The sequence below is a fragment of the Giraffa tippelskirchi genome, chromosome 4 (assembly GCF_054371585.1).
Source record: "Giraffa tippelskirchi isolate mGirTip1 chromosome 4, T2T-mGirTip1v1.2.pri, whole genome shotgun sequence".
Lineage (NCBI taxonomy): Eukaryota > Metazoa > Chordata > Mammalia > Artiodactyla > Giraffidae > Giraffa > Giraffa tippelskirchi.
The window spans coordinates 40,475,665-40,496,443 of NC_137278.1; the positions used below are offsets into that span (position 1 = coordinate 40,475,665).

The window sequence follows — 20,779 nt, forward strand, 5'->3', positions numbered from 1 at the left end:
AGTACATCATGAGAAATGCTGGGCTGGAAGAAGCACAAGCTGGAATCAAGATTGCCAGGAGAAATATCAATAACTTCAGATGTGCAGATGACACCACCCTTATGGCAGAAAGTGAAGAAGAACTAAAGAGCCTCTTGATGAAAGTGAAAGAGGAGAGTGAAAAAGTTAGCTTAAAGCTCAACATTCAGAAAACTAAGATCATGGCATCTGGTCTCATCACTTCATGGCAAATAGATGGGGAAACAGTGGAAACAGTGGCTGACTTTATTTTTGTGGGCTCCAAAATCACTGCAGATGGTGACTGCAGCCATGGAATTAAGATGCTTACTCCTTGGAAGGAAAGTTATGACCAACCTAGACAGCATATTAAAAAGCAGAGACATTACTTTGTCAACAAAGGTCCATCTAGTCAAGGCTATGGTTTTCCCAGTAGTCATGTATGGATGTGAGAGTTGGACTATAAAGAAAGCTGAGCACCAAAGAATTGATGCTTTTGAACTGTGGTGTTGGAGAAGACTCTTGAGAGTCCCTTGGACTGCAAGGAGATCCAACTAGTTCATCCTAAAGGAGATCAGTCCTGGGTGTTCATTGGAAGGACTGATGTTGAAGTTGAAACTCCAATATTTTGGCCATCTGATGCTAAGAGCTGACTCATTTGAAAAGGTACTGATGCTGGGAAAGATTGATGACAGAAGAAGAAGGGGATGACAGAGAATGAGATGGTTGGATGGCGTCACCAACTCAATGGACATGGGTTTGGGTGGACTCTGGGAGTTGGTGATGGACAGGGAGGCCTGGCGTGCTGCGGTTCATGGGGTCGCAAAGAGTCGGACACGACTGAGCGACTGAACTGAACTGATAAGGTCACATTCTTTTGTATAGGGGCATTCTTTCAATGGCTGATCCCCATAGAGGCAAGCATTCCCGTTTTCCACTGAAACCTGGCAGCACATTTACAGGAGATGCCAGGTTTATCAAGTATGTCTTTACCATTGTCCTTCATTGGTGAGATGATCTGAACATTTGGAGTCCTGTTACCCTTTCTCTCAGCATGGGTGTCTCGCAGCCCACTGTCCCTCATCTCACACCTCCCCCGCTGTGTGGTTGTGTTAGGACCAGGGAACTATTTGGCTTTGGATTCTCCATGTTAAAGTACATTGGCCAATGGGAATGCCAGCAGCTCTAGCCCATAAGGCACCAAATCAAAGGCCATCAACCTTTAACATCATAGTTACAATGCATGCATGCATGCTTAGACACCCAGTTGTGTCCGACTCTTTGCAAATCCATGGACTGTAGTCTGCCACGCTCCTCTGTCCATGAGATTTTCCAGGCAAGAATACTGAAGTGGGTAGCCACTCTCTTCTCCGGGGGATCGTCCCAACCCAGGGATCGAACCTGCCTCCTGCATTGCAGGGGATTGCTTTGAGCCATCAAGGAAGCCCCACAGTTATGATATTTGGCATTTAATGTTTGCCAAGGCTACTGGTAACAATGACTACCATCTTTGTATCTCTGGAGACTCACACTTAAATTCAAAATCATAATCATGAGGGCAATGTTTCTACACAGTGCCTTAAATTCTAGAACAATTTTCGGATTGGTTACATTTACTCCTAAGTATTTTATCTTTTTTATATGCTGTTTAAATGGGACTGCTTCCTTAATTTCTCTTTCTGATAGTTTATTGCTAGTGTAAGAAATACAACTGATTCTTGTGTATTGATTTTGTGTCCTGCAACTTCACTGAACTCATTTATTAGTTTTAATAGCTATTGGATGGAGTCTTTAGGATTATCTACATATAGTATTATGTCATCTGCAAACAGAGACAGTTTTACTTCTTCCTTTTCACTTTGAATGCCTTTTATTTCTTTTTCTTGCATAATTGTCCGGCTACAACTTCCAGTACTATGAATACCAGTGACAAGAGTAGGCATTCTTTGTCTTGTTCCTGATCTTAAAAGGAAAACTTTTAGCTTTTCACTGCTGAGTGTGATGTTAGCTGTGGGGTTTTCATATATAAAGCTGTGGGCCTTTATTATTAATATATTGAATTATGTTCCTTCTATATCCAGTTTGTTGAAAGTTTTTATCATAAAAGTGTATTGAATTTTGTCTAATGCTTTCCTGCATCTATAGAGATGATCATATGATTTTGTCTTCCATTTTGTTAATGTGTGTCACATTGATTGATTTATGGATACTGAAGCATATTTGCATCCTGGGGATAAATTCCACTTGATCATGGTGTAGGACTCTTTTGTGTATTGTTGAATTCAGTTTGCTAATATTTTGTTGAGAATTTTTGCATCTCTGTTTATCAGGGATATTGGTGTGTGATTTTCTTTTCTTCTAGTGTCTTTGTCTAACTTTGGTAACAGGGTAATGGTGGCCTCATAAAATGACTCTGAAAGTGTTCTATATTCTATTTTTTGGAATGATTGATGTTAATTCTTCTTTAAGTGTTTTGTAGAATTCACCATTTATGCCGTGTGGTCCCAGGCTTCTCTTTATTGGGAGCTTTTTCATTACAGAGTCAATCTCCTAACTAGTAATTGGCTTGTTCAGATTTTATATTTCTTTATGATTCAGTCTTGGTAGAGTGTATGTTTTAGGGGTCTATCCATTTCTTCTGGGGTGTGAAAATTGTTGGCAAATAATTGTTCACAGTAACCTCTTAGGATTCTTTGCACTTGTGTGGGATCAGTTGTAATATCTCTTCTTTCATTTCTAATTTTATTTACTTGAATTTTCTCTCTTTTTCTCCTGGTAAGTTTAGCTAAAGTTTTGTATATATTTTTTATCTTAAGTTTTAGTTTCATTGACCTTTTATATTGTCTTTTTAGACTCTATTTTATTTATTTCCACTCTGATCTTTGTTAATTTCTTTTGACTAACTTTGAAAAGTGAAAGTTGCTCAATAGTGTCTGACTCTTTGTAACCCCATGGACCATACAGTCCATGAAATTCTCCAGGCCAGAATACTGGGGTGGGTAGCCTTTCCCTTCTCCAGGAGATCTTCCCAACCCAGGGATTGAACCCAGGTCTCCCACATTGCAGGAGGATTCTTTGCCAGCTGAGCCACAGGGGAAGCCCAAGAATACTGGAGTGGGTAGCCTATTCTTTCTCCAGCAGATCTTCCTGACTCAGGAATCAAACCGGGGTCTCCTGCATTGCAGGTGGATTCTTTACCAGCTGAACTATCAGGGGGCTTAGTTTTTCTTCTTTTTCTAATTTTTGAGATGTTAAGTCAGGTTATCTATTTGAGTTCTTTCTTTTTTCTTAATGTAGACATTTATTTCTGTAAAATTCCCTATTGGAACTGGTTTTGCTGCACCCCATACTTTTTGGTATGTGCGTTTCAATTTTCATTGTCTAAAGATATTTTTAAATTTCTCCTTTGATTTCTTTTTTGTCCCATTGGTTATTCAGGAGCATGTTGTTTGATATCTACACATTTGTGTATTTTCTAGCTTTCTCCTTGTAATTGACTTCTAGTTTCATACCACTATGGTCAGAAAAGATGCTTGGTATGATTTCAACCTTCTTAAATTTATTAAAACTTGCTTTGTGACCTATCTTATGATATCCTGGAGAATGTTCCATGTGTGTTTGAGAAGAATGTGCATCCTGCTGCTATTGGATAGAGGTTCTATATGTACCTGTTAGGTCCATCTGATCTAACAATTAGTTGAAGTCCAATGTTTCCTTATTGATTTTCTGTCTAGATAGTCTGTTCATTATTGAGAATGGAATACTGAAGCCCCCTAATATTATTGTACTGATGTCTATTCCTCCCTTCCTTGTTAATATTTGCTTTATAAATTTTGTACTCCTATGTTGATTGCATAAGTGTTTATTAATGTTGATGAACTGATCCCTTATCATCATATAACATCTTCCTTGTCTCTTGTTAGAGTCTTTGGAATAAAGTCTATTTTGTCTGATGTAAGTATAGGTACCTCTGCTTTCTTTTGGTTTCCACTTGCATGGAATGTCTTTTCCCATTCCTTCACTTTCAGTGTATGCGCTCCCTTAAAGCTGAAGCAAGTCTCTTATAAGTCCCATATAGTTAAGTCTTGCTTCTCTGTCCAACCACAATATGTCTTTTGATTGAAGAATTTAATTCATTTACATTTAAAATAGTTATTGATATGTATAGACTTAACTACTGCCATTTTGTTAATTGTTTTATGATTGGTCAGTATTTTCTGAATGAGTGAATGGATGAATAAATGACTTAAATAATTTTTAAATGGAACTGTTTCTTACCATTTATTTTCCAAAATCATTAGTACAAAGTTTTCATTGAATAAAATGGGGTTTTTTTGCCCAACAAGAGATTACAATATAATATACTCATCTTTGAAAAATCATGCCTTAGTTTGCCATGAGGCTTTAAACCTAAAGGCAGACCAACAGAAATTGCCAGTGGTAGCTCTGTTGGAAGAGTGTGACACCTTAAGCTAGGTGTGTATGTGGCCTAAGACAGGGGTCCCCAAGCCCCAGTCCACAAACTGGTATAGCAGTCTGTGGCCTATTGGGACTGGGTTGCACAGCAGGAGGTGAATGGCAGGCAAGTGAGTGAAGCTTCATCTATATTTGTAGCTGCCTCCCATTGCTTGCATTACTGCCTGAGCTCTGCCTCCTGTCAGATCAGCAGTGGCATTTGATTCTCATAGGAACACAAACCCTACTGCGAATTGTGCATATGAGGGATCTAGGTTGCATGCTCCTTATGAGAATCTAATGCCTGATGATCTGAGGTGGAGCTGAGGTGGTGATGTTAGTGCTAGAGAGTGGCTGCAAATACAGATTATCATTAGCAGAGAGGTTTGACTGCACAGAGACCATAATAAATCAGTTGCTTGCAGACTTATATGAAACCCCCTAGATGAGATCTTCTAGTTGCAGGAAAGCAAGCTCAGGGCTCCCACTGATTCTGCATTATAGTGAGTTGTATGCTTTCATTATATATCACAACATAATAATAATAGAAATGAAGTGTACAATAAGTGTTCAGTTCAGTTCAGTTGCTCAGTTGTGTCCGACTCTTTGTGACCCCATGGACTGCAAAATGCCAGGCCTCCCTATCCATCACCAACTCCCAGAGTTTACTCAAACTCATGTCCATTGAGACAGTGATGCCATCCAACCATCTCATCCTCTGTCATCTCCTTCTCTTCCCGCCTTCAATCTTTCCAGCATCAGTGTCTTTTCAAATGAGTCAGCTCTTCGCATCAGATGGCCAAAGTATTGAAGTTTCAGCTTCAGCATCAGTCCTTCCAATGAACATTCAGGACTGATTTCCTTTAGGATGGACTGGTTGGATCTCCTTGCAGTCCAAAGGAATCTCAAGAGTCTTCTCCAGCACCACAGTTCAAAAGCATTAATTCTTTGGTGCTCAGCTTTCTTTATAGTCCAACTTTCACACCCATACATGACTACTGGAAAAACCATAACCTTGACTAGATGATCTTTGTTGACAAAGTAATGTCTCTGCTTTTTTAATATGCTGTCTAGGTTGGTCATAACTTTCCTTCCAAGGAGTAAGCATCTTAATTCCATGGCTGCAGTCACCATCTGCAGTGATTTTGGAGCCCACAAAAATAAAGTCAGCCACTGTTTCCACTGTTTCCCCATCTATTTGCCATGAAGTGACGGGACCAGATGCCATGATCTTAGTTTTCTGAATGTTGAGCTTTAAGCCAACTTTTTCACTGTCTTCTTTCAGTTTCATCAAGAGGCTCTTTAGTTCTTCTTCACTTTCTGACATAAGGGTGATGTCATCTGCATATCTGAGGTTATTGATATTTCTCCCGGCAATCTTGATTCCAGCTTGTGCTTCTTCCAGCCCAGTATTTCTCATGATGTATTCTGCATATAAGTTAAATAAGTAGGGTGACAATATACAGCCTTGATGTGCTCCTTTTCCTATTCAGAATCAGTCTGTTGTTCCATGTCCGGTTCAACAAGTGTAATGTGCTTGAATCATTCTCAGTCTAATCTCTGCCCTTGTCTGTCAAAAAATTGTCTTCCACAAAATTGGTCCCTAAAAACATGTTGGGGTCTGCTGGCCTAAAACATGGGACACTCATGACTGCTTTGATTATTCATACATTCATTCATCCATTCAACAAATCTTATTTGAGTACACGGTAAGTGTTGAAGTCTCCCATATGTACTGGAGAGATACTGATGATCAAAACCCCTAACTAACATGTTCTCTGTCCCCACTGGGCTTGCCATCTAGTCATTCGTTTCATTTAGAATCTTGGGCACAAGATGTGATGAAATTTCTTAGTATCTGTCAGTCAGAAGATGAAGATGGAGCTTCTTTTGTCTTTCACATTAAGAAAATTAAATCCCTTGTTTGACTCTTCCTTCCCCATCCCCACTACCCCCTGATTTTAGAAGTTTGTTAATAGCACTCATCCATGGAAGCAATCAAATAGCTTGTCCAAGTTCACTGGAGATGAATCTCCCCTCCCCCGCCTTTTCCAGTAAGGAACAGCCAAGGACACTGAGGGGGAGGTTCACACTTAAACTCTAGTGAAAGGACCCCAAACCCACATCAGACACCCTGGCTTCCAGGCCTGTACACATATCATGCACCATCTCTGGGTAAAATCTAAACTGCTTTAGTCACTTCTCTGGATGCCTGGGGCTCAGTCAGTAACTTGAGTTAAGTGAAGACAGCCCACCTGCAAATGCTCCTTCTCTTCTTTTCGTGTTTTTTTTCCATGGCTCCTGACACTTCTTGGCCACCCATCATTTTCCATTTAGTTGTGGGCAGTCTTCTTATCTTCAAAGTGCTTCCCTTCTCCTTGCAGAGGGAAGTCTACCCCTAAATAAAGTTCTTGGTTTTCTGTGTGTGCTGAGAGCCCCTGCCAGCAGCCCAGCTGCTTTCGGACCCTTGCCACCCGGCCTCTGCCAGCATTTCCGAGTTTCCGCTACAGGAATAGATTCCTTGGAAGGAGACTTGCTTCTTTTGGGCCATGAGGCCTATTTTCTGAGAGGGGAGACAGAGTGAGAAAGCCCAGGGGAGAGCCGGCGCAGAGGTTCCATGAAAAAGGTTCTTCAGGGCTGGCTTGAACGGTGGTGTTGTGTGACAGAAGAATCCCTCAGTCTTTCTGATTTTGGCCAAGGCTCCTCGCTTCTTCATGAGATGTTGATGAATTTGTGCCTGGTTCCTCTCTGATGATTACCTCTGTGTTTACACTGTGCTGCCTCAGAGTCACTGCTGTATCTTGAATGCTCATTCAAGGAGAGTAACTCAAGGGCTGACAGCTGGTGAGGTCATTCCACAGTCTCGCCAAGGCCCGTGTGCCATTACAATGAAGTAATAATGTATTTATAACACACCTAACCACTGATGGCTTCGATTGCTGTGGCTTTTCCCCCTGCATTTGCACAGATGTTTTTTGAAAACTCAAGAATTGGCCTCCAGAAACAACCTTCTTGCAAACAAACTCTGTCTGTTGACTCTGGCGGGTGCTTATAACGAGAGTTGTTAGCACGCGGGATTTATGTTTCAAATATCATTTTAATTTCTCAGGCAGCATTTTTACCACATGATGTTAATTCACTGGTGCACTTGAGTCCCACAGCCTCTCTCTCCCTCACTCTGCATTCTCTCTCTCTCTTTCCTTTTTAATGAAAATACGGACTTGGTTTCTAAGGAAATATTCTCAGTGGCTGATTCATAGAAACACAGTGCATTCATTTTCCATGGAATTTACTTTGAAATGTCATAGTCTTTTAATTCGATAAATGATGTACATTTGTGGTGCATTAAGCCCCTCTCTTTATCCCCTAGTAGCATCTTCTTTGTCACATACAAGGGCTCTGCAATTAGTCCCAACAGGAGCAGCTGATCTTTCCAAGAGATATAAGCTTCTTTTAACATTTATTAGGAAACAATGGGGAAGCATTTAAAAATGATGGTACACACACCAGGTTGACATCAAGGATGGATTCCTGTGAGAACTGTGAAGTCAGCCTTGCATATCTTTTTTTTTTAAATGTATATTTTATTTTTCGCTGCATTTGGTCTTAGTTGCAGCACCTGAGCTCTTCATTGGGGCATGCGGGCTTCTCTCCAGTTGGGCTCCCAAGCACGCAGGCTCAGGAAATGTTTTGAGATATGCAGAATCTTAGTTCTCCGACCAAGAGTCGAACCCGTGTCCCCAGAATTGGAAAGCCGACTCCTCACCACTGGACCACCAGAGGAGTCCCTGTAAACCTTAATATTTCCTGATAGCAGTAGGTTTGAGATAACATCTTTATTGACTTCACGATTAGCATGCCAGATACTTAAAAAAATTAAAACTGTCAAAGATTTTTGTCCTGATCCTCTCACATTGCCCTTTTCTTCTCTTTCCTTTCTTGCAATCCCAAAACATTTTACGTCTGCTTCTTAGTCCTCTGGCTGAATCAGCTCTGGAAGGATGGCATTATCTTACATAAGGGCATCCCCTTGGCCCACAAGGCTCCTCCCAGCACCTTAATGCAAGAATAAATATTTCTTAATTCACATGCACTCTTTTTGGTTTTTCATGAGCCCTGAAACAGGTGACATCAACTCTGAGACTTGAAACAAGAGGGTAAAACCTCCCTTTTGTCTTCACTGCTTAAGCTCTGTGTCTTCTGGTACAGATTGGCTTTTGACACACAGGTGGTAGCTCAGACAGCAAAGAATCTGCCTGCAATGCAGGAGTCTCAGATTTGATCCCTGGGTCAGGAAGATCTCCTCGAGTCGGGAATGGCAACCCACTCCAGTATTCTTGCCTGGAAAATTCCATGAACAGTCCATGAGTTCGCAAGATCAGACATGACTGAGCGAATAATGTTTTCACTTTCTGCTCCATTGATGCTTCTTAAGAGACAACTCCAAAGTCTCTGCTTGGTCCTGACCCTTGACCTCTTTGAAATTCCAGACTCTCTAGAGCACAGCCTCCTGGAGCCTTCTCACCTGCTGATTCCTGCCGCACTCCCCTCCCTAGTTCCTTCTCTGCCTTGCCTGCCCACTTTCTTTCTTCCGTTGTTACCTGCCTTCTGCCTCTGGTCTGTGCACCCTCTGGGGCAATCTTTTCCAACATCCCCAGTTCTTGGTTTCAATCATATTTCTGTTTCTAGCTCTGACCCTCACTTCTCACTAATGATTTAACACGTTCATCTTTGGATGTTAGAAAGAGGCAAATTTCCCATCCGCTGCCTAACTTGTTTTCTTCCTGTAGTGAGTTCTAGCTCACTCACATCCCAGTCCTTCACTCAGGAGCCCCAGATAGAAATCCCAGTGTCATCTTTCCCATCTCCTCCTCCTCTGCTGCAGCCTCCCCTACATTCTCATCTACTACTTCTCTGTATCTTATTGGTGGTCTTTTAGTTGCTAAGTCGTGTCCTACTCTTGCAACCCCATGGACTGTATAGCCCACCAGGCCCCCCTGTCCATGGGATTTTCCAGGCAGGAATACTGGAGTGGGTTGCTATTTCCTATTGGCTCTTCCTTTTTTTTAACCATCATGAGACACATCAGAATTACCTCGGTGCTTCTAAAACAAACTTGCTGGGCCCTGTCCTGGAGACTGTGATTCAGTGCCTCTAGGGTGGGGCCAGGCATCTGTGTTTTGATGAAGCTCCGAGGGATTTGGACACACAACCAGGTAGAGAAACACAGCTGGAGAGACTGGCTCTTTCTGTTTCCACAGAGCCTGCCCTGGGTCAGGTGGGCAGCTCATCACCCTCCACTGGGGCTTGCTCCTGCCTCCCTGGCTTCCTTCCAGCAGTTGGATACCTCTCTATAGCCAGAGAAGCTTTCTAGATGGGCATCCTGTCATGTTATTCCCTTGTTTAAAGATATGGTTTGCTGTTTTCCATGGGCAATTTCACACCTCTTATCATGATTGGTCCCCTCTTTTTACATTCTTTTTCTCGCTGTCTGGATGCCTTCCTGATACCTTTCCCACAATCAGGAAGGTGTGCTGTGCCCTGTGGATCATTCTTCCAGCTTCTGGATTAAAGCTGGAGTCATTTTTCCAAGTCCAGCTCCAAAACCAGCTATCTCATCTTTTGGGGAAGCTCCTCTTGGTCAGAGGCACTGCTTCCTGTGTGTCCCCACGTTGCAGAGTCCCAGATCTGCTGCTCCTCCACCCAACCCCCATCCCCAAAAGGAGAAGGGCTCCTTCAAGGCAGGGCCTCCCTGCCCTCCACACTCCCCTCTGCACACACACAGATGAATGCACATCAGTTTTCAGAGGGACTTATATGGATAGATGTTTCCAGATAAAGGATGTGGCAGAGTTTCCAATGCAAAAAGCTTAGAAATAATGAACTTTTTTTTCCCTTCATTAGCATTTCTCTTAAAAAATATTTTTTTAAAATTTTATATTGGAGCATAGTTGATTAAAATTCAGTGCTTGTTTCAGGTGTACAGCAAAGTGATTCAGTTATACATACACAGGTATTTATTTTTTTTCCAAACTATTTTCCCATTTAGGTTATTACAGAATATTGAGCCTCGTTTCCTGTGCTATAGAGTAGGTCGTTGTTGATTATCCATTTTAAATACAGCAGTGTATACAAGCCTTCCCAGGGTGTGCTAACTACTAGAGTCACACTGCTGTGGGAGGCAGTGGGGACAAGGTCTCAGAGAGAACAGGGTTAAAACCCCAGCCTTGCCCCTTCCCTCTATGTGATCTGGGACTAGACATTTAATATCTGTGTGCCTTCACCCCTTTGTTTGTAAAACGACATTAATTATATGTACTTTGCAGAGTTGAAAAGAGAATAAAATGGAATGGCCTGTAAGAAAACACCTGGCCCAGCTCTGTAGGAAGCTGGATGAGTGGGAAAGGGTGGGAGGTGGGAGGGAGGTTCAAGAGAGAGGGGATATGTGTACACCTATGGCTAATTCATGTTGATGTATGGTAGAAATGAAACCAATGCTGTGAAACATATATACTTCAATTAAAAATAAATTAATTTTTTTAAAAAGGAAACACTTGGCCCATAAGAAATACATGACAATGTCATTTTCCCTTTTTCCTCCAGGGATCAGGGTAAGTTTAGTCAGTCCAGTAGGACACCAAAGGACAGTCCTCAGCTCCCACAAGCCACCTGCTGCCTTCGGCTTTCTGGAGCCTGCTCACTCCTCCCTCCTACCTGCAGGGTTTCCTGTGTATGGTGGTAAACCCAATCATGGAAGGTACAATCTGGAATCAGACTGTTTGAGCTACTGCCTGACCCCAGAGAAATTACTTAATCTGTGTAGACGTCAGTTTTCTCTTCTGTAAAATGGAATGATAATATTACCTATCTCACCATGTTGTCATAGGAATCAATGACATATAAACACAGGGCATTTAGCTCAGTGCCTGACACAGAGGGCTGGGTGTGTGGTAGTTACTATCACTAGGAAAGGGAGGCAAGAGTGCTGTCCAGCCCTGGCTATGCTGGTGATATTTGGGAGCAAAACCAAGAAAAAAGCTATCCCTCTCTCACTGGCATTTCTTTTCAGGTTGTCTCCCAATACATTGGGGTTTCCATTTCACCACCTGACAGAAGAGTGACATAAATGCTTCTACATTTCAGTAAATTTTCAGTGTTCTATGCAATTTAATGCAATTAATTATAGGATTTAATATAATTATACTTATGTAATTAATTTAACAATCCGACTCATTTTAAATTGTCCCCCTTCTTTATTTTTGCATGGAGCATGCAGCTCCTCACCCAAGTCATTGCCTCAGGCTCGACTTGCAGAGTCGAGCACTGGCTTCCTGCCCCTCTCTGGGGTTTTGGAAAACAGGAGGGGGAGAACCTTCAAGGTGTTATAGGGTCTACTCCCTTCTTGGATAATTCAAACTTGAGGCTGCACAATAGTCTGTGTTTCTGATCATATGCCTTTCTTGGTGTTCCTACCTGTGAAGAAAAGTATAAAGCCAAGTTCTTGTGATTCTCCTCATGAAGCTTAATCACTAGGCTTACTGCATTGCAAGCCACAGGGATACTCTCCTCCCCATGCAGACAAAGGCCATGTCACTGGGGTCTTTCTCTGCAGGATTTGGAATCCTAGAAAAGTTTTTTCAACTCAAGACAGCCTAGTAATGAAAGATTATCCCATATTGTTGAAGTAAATGACATAGGAAAAAGGTAGGCCAAGACTCATAGAATCACAACACACCATGTTACATGCTGAACAACCTCCCTGTACTAAGAAATTCCATCTGGTTTGCTTTAAAGTCAAGGTTAGTTTGTCCTTCAGAATGGGGTGAATTTGAAATGTTTGTTTTTTTGTTTTTGTTTTTCCTAATTCCAGTTTCTCTAAAGAAATAATCAGGCATTGATGCTCTGCTTGGTAAGGTCCAAAGCTTGTATAAGACTGCTCCTTATGGAAGAAGAATATTCTCCTTTTCAGAAGTTGCACAGACTGAGGTCTAGAAACACTGAGAATGGTTCATGAGCTCTATCACAATGAAAGCTATTGTAAATCAATTAATATTTATTGTGTTTCTGGCACTGTAATTAAGTAGTCTGCCATAAACAGAACTATACTGTAAAGTAAGCGCTTCAGTCACAGACACCCAATGATTAGCACTTGTTCTCACGTTTGTATCTGTGACTGAACTAACATTGATCTGATTTATGATGGGCTTGGCTTCAAGCTCTCAAGTTCTAGGTCTGTACCACATACTTCTGATCTACCTTGGCCCAGTGGTTGCCCAAGGCACACATACAGCATCCAACAGTGCAAGCAGATTTCATGTCTGTGCTCAGAGTCACACCTATTAACATTCCATTGGCCAAGGAAGCAACACTGCTAAGCCCAAAGTTAAGTGAGTGGAACTCCACCCATTATGAAGTCAGGGCAAGTTAGAGTGGGGAATGGGGGTGGAGGAGTTGGGAGGGAGTGATTATTTGCTGAACCATAATATTAACTCCTACATTCATCCATTTACTTTGTGTGCAGGGCAACGAGTTCAAACTTATCTACTTCTATTGTTTTAGTTAAATTGCATATGAACATAGGAGTAATGTATTCCTATGAATAATCTTCATTGTGACTCTTTAGTTTTTGTGGCATTAGCATAGAAGTTGGAGTGTGTGTGAGTACATGCTAAGTTGCTTCAGTCATTCCCAGCTCTTTGCAACTCTATGGACTGTGAGCCTGCCAGGCTCCTCTGTCCATGGAATTCTCTGGGCAAGAATACTGGAGTGGATTGCCATGCCCTCCTCCAGGGGATCTTCACAGCCCAGGGATCAAACCCAGGTCTCTTTTGTCTCCTGCATTGACAGGCGGGTTCTTCACCACTGGTGCTGCCTGGGAAGTCCAAAAATTGGAGACAGAAGACCAAATCCTATCTCTGTGACTTCTGAGAGGGTGGACCTGTGGACAAATGAGCCGACCACTCTAAACTTTAAAGCCCTCATTAGAAAATGCAGGCCATCCTTCAACCTGGTTTCCAATATTACCATGAGGATAAAGGGAAGTATAAAGTGCTGCTGAAGTTATTGTTGATTTTTTTTTTCTAGTTAGCAGAATGCAAACCCCTTAGCCAAAAGAGCCCTCATGCTCTTTACACAGGGGAAAGGGAGATGGTCTTGGGATAGAAACTTGGATTAGAACCTTGACTCTATGAATTACTTGGGCTTTATGAACCTCAGTTTCCTTCTTCGTAAAACATGGATCGAGAACATCAGCTCTGCTTACCTCTAGTTTTTTTGGAGACATCAGATGAAGCAGTGGATGAAAAACACTTCATAAAGTGTCAAATGTCATGCCACATGCAGTGGGGACTCAAAATGTTGTTTTTTTGTGCCATGTTTATTTGTTATCTGAATGAAGGGGAGTTGCAGAAAATTACAGGCTTGAAATGGTTATTCTTTTATATGCAAACGAGGGCTTGGAAGAAGTGGTTTTTAAGATCAAAGTTTAAGGAAAACTGCATCTTATAAACCTGAAGGCAGAGAGAAAAATTCTGTGGAGGAGGGGTAGCTTTTACAGCAAAGTTGAAGGCTGAGATTCTTCAAAAAGGTAAGCAGAGGGGTTACGGAAGTGCCAAGAGGGCTGTTTTGTGGTGATCTTACTGTGTGGCACTCAGGGTGTTTTCCAGTTGGTTGTTTCTGTAGATCTTTATAACCTCTGAGTTTAAACCAAGGAACCAAATTAAAGGGAGGGAGGTGAGGCTGGAGATTTAGAGCTGGTGGAAAGATAGGTATGGATTTTATATGTCACCTGTGCTGTTCACGGGTGAAGCAGTATGACCTTGGGACAATTACTTAGCTTATCTGAACCAAGGTTTTCTCATCTGTACAATGGGATAAATATCAGTGCTTAACTAACAGGAAGTATTGAGCATCTGATGAGCAGATAATAAGGCCACCTGGCCCCCGGGCCCTCAGGGTCATACCTGGCAGGCCTGAGGGAAGGCAGAAATAGAAGATGAATTACTTTCTCAGAGTAAAATGATTAATTGGTGGGGCCTCAGTGTAGATCATTATATACGATGATCCATGATCTTTAGAAATTTCTCTACGTTCTCAGTTTAGCCCCTGGACAGCCTTTAAATATCAAAATGGTCAGCCTGTATTCCAGATCAATTAGTATATAAGAATTGCTGGGATTTTAGCCCAGGTATTGGTATTTTCTAAACCCCACTCCCGCCCCTAGATGGTTCCCATGTGTGGACAGGCAGAGGACTACTGCTCTGGTGACATGCGCATCTTCCTCATGTAGGACAAATTAACGCGGTGGCAAGGGGTACAGGGCTTTGGAAGTGGATACTCCTGGGTTTGACTCCTGGCTCTTTTGCTGACTAGCTTTGGACCTCAAACTTCAATTTTTTAATCTGTAAATGGAGACCACAGTCCTTATTTAATGAAGGCTGGTGTAAATATGAAATGAAATAACCAATGTGACCATATGGTAAGTGTTCAAAAAATGGAAGCTGTGGTTATTAAAAGAGGCCTTCTCTGAGCAACTACTCCTTTTAATTTGCCTGCCTTTGATCTCACTCTACTCTCTACCATATTACCTGATTTTATTTCCAGTGTAGCATATTAGAGACTCTGAAGTCATTTTTATTTCCTTATCACAGGATAGGTACGATGATCATAGGGATATTTTCTGTCCTGCTTGCCTCTATGTTCCCAGTACCTAAAACTGCCTGGTGCCACATGTTGCTGTTGTTATTGTTCAGTCGCTAAGCTGTGTCTGACTCTTTGCTACCCTGCGGACTGCAGCATGCCAGACCCCTCTGTCTTCCACTATCTCCTGGATGTTCACTGAGTCGGTGATGCTATCTAACCATCTCATCCTCTACCGCCCCCATTTCTCCTTTTGCCTTCAATCTTTCCCAGCATCAGGGTCTTTTCCAATGAGTTGTTTCTTTTCATCAGGTGGCCAAAGTATTGGAGCTTCAGCTTCGGCATCAGTCCTTCCAATGAAGATTCTGGATCTTCAATAAAGATTTGATTGAATGAATGAAAACATGAATGTTACCCACCTTTGGAAAGTCTGATTAAAATAGTCTTTCTTCCAGTTCAAGTGAGAGTTTTTAACTGTTGAGTCCCCCTTAAAAGAGATTGGGCTTCCCTGGTGGCTCAGATGTTAAAGAATCTACCTGCAAGTGTTTGATCTCTGGGTCAGGAAGATCCCCTGGAGAAAGGAATGGCAACCCACTTCAGTATTCTTGCCTGGGAAATTCCATGGACAGAGGAGCCTGGCAGGCTACAGTCTGTGGAATTGCAAAGAGTTGGACATGACTGAGTGACTAACACTTTTTTAAAACTTTTTTCTAAAGGAGATACTGCAAAAAACAAAATTAGAAACTCAGTGTTATGGGCTTAGTGTATGTAGTTCTGGAGAGAGTTCTGGGAGAAGGCTGCTCCTAACAGCCCTTTCTCTGCCCTGGAGGCTGGAGGGAGCTTACCTGGTTTTCTTTTTCTCCCAGATTGACTGCAGACAGGAAGATTCAGAAGAAGCTCCCCTGCCCCCATAAGGAACTCCATCCCAGATCCCTGGGGCAGAGGGGGAAGGTGGGGTGGGGGTGGGGGGTGGACTGTGAGAAGACAACAGTGTTCTCTCTCCCATCCTCCTCAGAGAGATCTCCCACCTGCCCTCTCAGGAGTCCGCCTGTGTCTGTCAAACATTCACTCACCTTTTGTTACCTCTTGAGCTTTTCAGAGCCAACAAGCCTCTTAAAGAGGAAGAAATGTTTCCAGGCAGTCTATGTGAATACTTCAATGCAAAATTTACAAGTTTGCGCTCATTGGCACACTCAGGTGGATTACTTATACTGTAGATTTAAGCCAAAGAGAAGGAGGTGGCGGGGGGATAAGTCAAGGATGTTGAATGAACAGAATTTAAAGGTGGCCTCCATCAGTTGCTCAGACCAGAACTCCAGATGGTAGATGCTACACTTGGCCATGACTGAAACTCTAAGAGAGACTTTCTTTCTTGAATCAAAGATTGTAAACCTGGGAAGGACTTTAAAGTTTGTCTTATAAAGTATGACCCCTTCAGTTTTACAAATGTTGAAACAGGCTCATAAGAGATTAAACCTCGTGTGCAAACTGCCCTATTTGGTTACTTGGGACCCGAGACTGAGCTATCAGTCTTCCCTGGTAGCTCGGATGGTAAAGAATCTGCTTACAATAATGGAAACCTGGATTCTATTCCTAGGTCAGGAAGATCCCCCGGAGAAGGGAACGGCAACCCACTCCAGTATTCGTGCCTGGAGAATCCCATGGACAGAGGAGCCTGGTGGGCTACAGTCTATGGGGTCACACAGAGTCGGACACGACTGAGCAACTAATACTTTCACTTTCAAGACTGGAATCTCAGTCTCTCAACTCCAGGTTCACTCATGTGTCTATGATCCCATGTCTTCATTTACTGAAAAGGAGCAGAGAGAGACAAGAGAGCTTGACATCTTGACTGAAACAGAGTAAAAGTTTTGGATATTCTGAAAACTGAAGCTGAAACGTGGAGAGATAGGACAAGGGTTTGAAGAAAACAAATGGCCCAGGTGAATGGGTATCTGAGCCTTGAAGTTACTTTCTGGTAAACATGGGCAGCAGAGAGCGATCTCCCCTCTGTAACAAACCATCCAGGCTGTGTGGGAAAACAGTTTATTGTTGTTATTTGTTTCCCTGTTGCCTGGAGCCATCCTTGGGTATGGAGAATTTGTACTTGTTGGAAACTCAGTGGAACGCTGAATATTTCATTTGAGTGTTTCTCTAGGAAGGTTGGGGCCCGGCCAAGGGTGTGATAAAGATACCATGAGCTAATCCAGGCTCTTTGTCTACGTTTTGTTTTCTTTACCTCACATTTTCACTTATATTTGCTGGTCTCTCAGGTCAATCGTTTTTTTCCTGAGAAAATGCACTGTGCTCTCTGTTACCTCTGTGTTATTCAGTATGAGGCAGTTGATTAGTTCAGTGCATTTACAAAGTGCCCTACCATCATTTTTGTAAGCTCTCTTTACCAAGCCACCATGGAGAGCATTGAAACACAGACTCAGAGATAGTGCAAACCGCACAACCTGACAGCAATTGGTCATCCTAATCAACACCAAATTCAAACCGATTAAATCTATATTTTATGAGCTCTATTGATTTGCGTTGTTTTGGAGTCTATCAGAGAGGTGAATTTTATTGGTAAATTGTTGTCATTATTCCTGGAGTGAGACCATCTTATGATTCTTCTGATCCTTGGAAAATACAAACAATCAAAATTGACTCAAGAATAACAGTAAAACAGAACAGAGCAATAAATAAGGAATAAGTTCAAAATGCTATCAAAGAATTGCTTCTGAGAGAGATTTTAGCTCAGATTATTATTCCAAGGGAATTTTTCAAAGTTTTAATAAAATTCCCATTATGTATAAGCCATCTAAAGCAAAGAAAGAAAACCATTGGGTTGATTCTTCAAGGCTAATATCTTACTACCAAAACCTGACAAAATGGCATTTAAAAAAAAGCCACAAAACAATCTCACTCATGAATAATGAGAAGCAATAATTCTAAGTAAAACACTAGTAAATTGAATCTAGTAATGTATGAAAGAATGATCATCATGAACAAATAGAGCTTATTAAATGCTTTCCCTGGTAGCTCAGTTGGTAAAGAATCCACCTGCAATGCAGGAGACACTTGTTTGATTCCTGGGTTGGGAAGATCTGCTGGAGAAGGGATAGACTACCCACTCCAGTATTCTTGGGCTTCTCCTGTGGCTCAGCTGGTAAAGAATTCACCTGCAATGCAGAAGACCTGGATTCAATCCTCGGGTTGGGAAGGTCACAAAGAGTTGGATATGACTGAGCAACTTTCACTTGCATTTTCATAGACAATGTACTGGTATAATAAGTCAAAGAAGAAAAATGTGACAATCCTTACAGATTTTGAAAAGCTAAAATTAAATATTTATTAATAATTATTCAGAATCATAGATTCCCAAGAATAGAGGGAATTTTTCTTAATTTAATACAGAAAATCTAACTCAAATAAAAAGGCAATGCCATTAGTAAGGGTAAAATGAGGCATTCTTATTAGTTCAGGAAGAAGGGAGGGTCTGCCAAGAACAAATAAGCAAGTTCAAATATACATTAAATAAAATTGCATTTATAATAGAAAAGTACTTAGAAAATATATAGCATAAAGATTATATTTGCAATAATAATAATAAGATACAAGCTATCTAGGAATATATTTGCAGGATAATTTGGCATTTCAAAAAAGAGAAAAAAGATCTACCTAACTTTATTGACTGTCATAAAAGAAATGTGACTGAAAGGAGTGATACTGGTGTATCCATGTATTTACTGATTCAATATTATAAAATTTTAATTTCCTTAAATTAACAGATACGTTTCAAGTAATTACAAAAAAGAGTCCATGTTGTAGTTCTCATTTACTGTGGAGACAGACTTTGAGAAAATGAATCTAAAGTTCATCTGGAATGGCAGTGAATAAAAATCCTCCCGGAAATTTTGAAAAACAGAAGGTAATAGAAACAGAAAGTAATGAAGGGGAACATTTGTGTTGCACAATATTAAAGTACTTTATTTTTATAGTAATAAAGTGATTTTATACCAGTGCAAAAATTGACAAACAGTTGTCTGGAAGGAAATAAAGGGTCCAAAAATTATATTTAGAAAAGATAGCATTTCAAATCAGTAGAGAAAGGAATTCTTTTCACAAAAGAGTTCTCAACGAGTTGATTATTTGAAAAAATATTACAAAATAAAAGATAATTTGATTAAAAATTGAGTATAAACATAATATCATATGACACCTGCTGCTGCTGCTGCTGCTGCTGCTAAGTCGCTTCAGTCGTGTCCGACTCTGTGCGACCCCATAGACGGCAGCCCACCAGGCTCCGCCGTCCCTGAGATTCTCCAGGCAAGAATACTGGAGTGGGTTACCATTTCCTTCTCCAGTGCATGAAAGGGAAAAGTGAAAGTGAAGTCGCTCAGTCATGTCCGACTCTTAGCGACCCCATGGACTATAGCCTACGAGGCTCCTCCGTCCATGGGATTTTCCAGGCAAGAGTACTGGAGCGGGGTGCCATTGGCCTTCTCCGCATATGACACCTAGAGAAAGGTAAATATCTGAGTATGAGAGAGAAAATAACTTTTGTCTGTTAGATCATATTAGAAAAGACTGTGTTGGCTATAAAAATTTAACAGCTTCTGTATGTAAAACAAAATATCAAAATTAACTTTTTTCAGAACGCCATCCTAAGTCCATAATAGCCTTAAAAACCCAACTCAGAACCAGCTCAGTGTTTTGTCCTGTGAATTTTGAAAACAGCCTTTTTCCTGTGAATTTTGTCAAAAATAATCAATTGTTTAATATCACAGTTTCCTGGGACAGCAGTAACACTAAGAGAAAACAGTTTTAAACACTTAAACATAAAAAAAAAACTTAAAGACAAAAAAAACTTAGAAGTGAAAACTGGAGGATAAGATGTCAGTTGAGGATTTTGAAAAATTCCAGCATATTACTGGGAATCTAGATTGTCACCTGCATGAAAAGGGCTGTGCACATACCCAGGAAAGATCTGAAAATGTTTTAATATTTCACTTCTGGCTGACCTTGAAGCCTGCACAAGCAGGAAGTGAAGACTAAGGCAGAGTTGTCAATAGCCCAAGTATTGAAGATGTGCCTCAATATGTCTAGCATAGCTCCTTGACAATGGCTGAAGGACTTATTATTTTAAGGCATTTGAAAAATCCTTACCCAAACATTAACTGACCTATGCTGACCAAGCTGAGATTCTGTGGCTTCACATAACAAAGAATACAGACTTTATAGAATTCATTCATGAAAATCACTAAAAAAATAGCAGTGACAATGAATGCTATGCTGTAAACATAACATAAAGCAAAAAGTATTCAAAAAGTATTTGACCAGAAGTTACAGCAACATTAGACAAGAAGTAAACTCCTGATTAGTGTAAGTGTACTGAGATAGCATAATCCAAATGGCACGTTATCCATAAAAGATTCATATTCAATTTCAATGCAGAAACAGAAGAGAAAGCGACAGCTGGAACATTTTAAATGATGAAAGTGTCAGCTTTGTTTTTAGAGACCAAATAGGAAGCAATTGCTCTTGGATGGAGAGCTCTGTACCAGTATTATATCAGTTCTAATACTTAGACGTGATCCCTTTCCTGTGAACCCATTTGGACTTGAAAAACCTCCTTGAACTGAAAGGGATTGGGCAAAGTAGAAGAGGGAGAAGAGGAACTCTAATCCTAACCTCTTCA

The 20,779-nt window shown here is 41.1% G+C and overlaps 1 long non-coding RNA gene across 1 annotated transcript; it reads left to right on the forward strand.

The window, feature by feature from the left end:
• Nucleotides 1-12,892: 12,892 nt before the first annotated feature.
• On the forward strand, nucleotides 12,893-15,544 carry LOC145503529 (uncharacterized). The gene is made up of 3 exons (XR_014051541.1): nucleotides 12,893-13,109; nucleotides 13,300-14,038; nucleotides 15,403-15,544. It is a non-coding gene; the product is annotated as an uncharacterized LOC145503529 (long non-coding RNA).
• Nucleotides 15,545-20,779: the final 5,235 nt, after the last annotated feature.